The following is a 3,077-nucleotide window of genomic DNA, read 5'->3' as shown; positions in this document are numbered from 1 at the left end:
TTTTTGGCCATGTATATCTCCCTTTGAGAAGTGCCTATTCATCTCTTTTGCCCATTTTTTAATCGGGTTACTTGGGTTTTTTTTACTGATGAGTTGTTTGAGTTCTTTGTATATTCTAGATATTAATCCCTTGTCAGATGCATAGGTTGTGAATATTTTCTCCCACTCTGTAGGTTGTCTTTCTGCTCTGCTAATCATTTCTTTTGCTGTGCAGAAGCTTTTTAGTTTGATATAATCCCATTTTTTATTTTTCCTTTTTTTGCCTGTGCTTTTGGGGTCTTATTCATAAATTCTTTGCCCAGTCCTACTTCCTGAAGTGTTTCCCCTACGTTTTCTTTTAGGAGTTTTATAGTTTCAGTTATTGTATTTAAGTCTTTAACCACTTTGAGTTGATTTTGGTATACAATGAGAGGTATGGGTCTAGATTCATTCTTCTACATATGGATTTCCAGTTTTTCCAGCAGTATTTATTGAAGAGGCAGGCTTTTCCCCTGTGTATATTCTTGGTGCCTTTATCAAAGATCAGTTGGCCGCAAGTATGTGGGTTGATTTCTGGGTTTCCTATTTTGTTTCATTGATCCAAGTGTCTGTTTTTATGCCAGTACCACACTGTTTAGTATTAGTTCTGTGTGGACACAGTAGTGTAGTCTTCACATGGGTACTTTGGCCATATTCAATGTCAGAGTTGTGTGTTTGTGCCTCCATAGCCTAGTACGTAATGATTGCTTGCTGAGGTTAATGAGACTGTGTTGGGATGTCAAGGATATATGCAAGCTCTCAAGTTCCTGGGAGAAGTGACTGAGTGCCCTACTGCATTTTGGCTGGAGTGGGTAACCCCAGGCAGGTATTTGGCACCCGAGCTGGCATCCCATGACCCCGATGGGTGAACTGTGGTATACTGAATGGATATTCCTGGGTGGGGTTTCTCTTTCTTACAGGCAGAAGATCCTCCTGGGTCCTTGGTTCCTCTGGTTGGGGAATGGTTGATGGTGGTTGGGAATGTTCTTCCTTACTCTATTTTGGTATCCTGGGTTTCTGCACTCCTGGTGGTTCCACATGTGTCTCTCCCTGGATCAAGGCAGTTGCTTGGGCTGCACACATACCTCCCACCCCATGGTGTGCTACCATGGAGGGCAGCATAATTCCCCCAGTGGTTTGGGACCCTGGGTCATGGGACTGTGCTTGCTCACCTCTGCTTCTGGGCTCCGCTGGTGACCCTCCTTGTGTCAATGCAGTTGAGAACGATCGGTGGGTTGCCTGCTGGGTTGTGGGGGCTGCAGTGGCAGTAGAACCAGGCTGCCCTTGTGATGGCGGTGGCTGTGGCGCTGGCTGTGGCAGACCACCAGTGTCTGTGGCAGTGATGGGCTGCCTGTGCGACATCACCCCGTGCTCCTGCTGTCTGTCAGCCGGGGCCACCCTTGGCTCCTGAGATCCCCCCATGTTGAATTCTATTTTCCCACAAAGTTTTTGAAGTACCCTCATAATACCTAATTAAATTAATTTTGTTGATTTAATAAATGATCTTGAAGAATTTGTGACTTCTAATACTTAATCCTCTAATCTTGAACTTGAGTACTGTTTGACTTTACATATTTAGAATCTTTACCTACTATACTCATTGTCAAATGATCACTTGGGACAACTTGTTAACAGTATACATTTCTTGGCTCTGTGCCCTGTAATTGCGATTCTCAGTATATTTAGTTGTGCTGGAGAGTATCTATTTCTTTTAAGCTTATTTTATATTGTTCATTTTATGCTGTTATTTTTACCTTAGCACCTGTTCATTGCTATATGTGTTAGGAACACACGTGTGCACATGCACATACACATGAACACTAGGCTAATAGTATATCTTCCATACTTAGTTTGCAGTTTGACATGTGTTAGTTGCTCTTTTCTCATCAGAATGCAAGATTCATGAGAAAACAGTCTCTCTCTTTTTTGTCTTTTTTACTCTAGATTATCAGCACTTTGATTAGTCATCATACATGTTTTATGCTCAATAAAATATTTTGAATTAATAAATAAGTTTTTAATTGGCTTTTCAGTCCTCCTATCTTCTATTAATTTTATGGGTCATTTGTGATTTTTCCAATTTATTGTATTATATATTATTAACATTTTGCTTTAAGCCAGGTTTCCCAAGTTAATGTAGTAAAAATATACACAATTTTGAATATAAAAATTTATATTCTAGAATTACTTAGTCACTTACTGGCCAGATAGTAACTTACACTCTCTCAGCCTCAAATTCCTCATCTAAAAATAGAAATGAATTAAGACTTGAGTCATAAAAAATATAAAACCTGTACAGACAAAATAAGTAAGGAGACTGAATTTGTAATAAAAATTCTCCCAACCAAAGAAAATCCCACGATCTGATGGCTTCATTGTTGAATTTTACCAAACATGTAAAGAAAAATTAACATTAATCCTCCTCAAACCCTTCCAAAACATTCAGAAGGAGGGAACACTACAAAGCTCACTTTATTAAGCCAGCATTACTCTGTTGCTAAGGCCAGTAAGGGCATTACAAGAAAAGAAAATTACAGGCCAATAACCCTGATGAGCATAGATGCAAAAATTCTCAACAAAATACAGTATTAGCAAAGAGAAATCAATAGTACATTTAAAGGATCATAGACCAAAATCAAGTGGGATTTATCCCTGAGATGCAAGGATGGTTCAATATAAGCAAATCAGTAAATGTGATTCACCAGGAAGAAGGATAAAAATTATATAATCTTTTCAATAGATGCAGAAAAAGCATTTGACAAAATGTAACATCATTTCATATTAAAAATTCTCAACAAATTAGGTACAAAAGGAATGTGCCTCAACATAATAAAGGCCATGTATGACAAGCCTGTAGTGAACATTATACTCAATGGTGAACAGCTAGAAGCTTTTTTTCTAAGATCAGGAATGAAACACAGATGCATGCTCTTGCCTTTTCTATTCAACATGGTACTGGAAGTCCCAGCCGGGGAAATTAGGCAAGAAGAAGAAACAAAATGCATCCAAATAGGAAAGAAAGAAGTGAAATTATCTGTATTTGCAGATGATGTGATTTT

Source organism: Galeopterus variegatus, unplaced genomic scaffold, assembly GCF_000696425.1.
Source record: "Galeopterus variegatus unplaced genomic scaffold, G_variegatus-3.0.2 Scaffold9800, whole genome shotgun sequence".
NCBI lineage: Eukaryota > Metazoa > Chordata > Mammalia > Dermoptera > Cynocephalidae > Galeopterus > Galeopterus variegatus.
The sequence above is the reverse complement of the archived record's forward strand: the minus strand, read 5'-3'. Positions refer to the sequence as shown.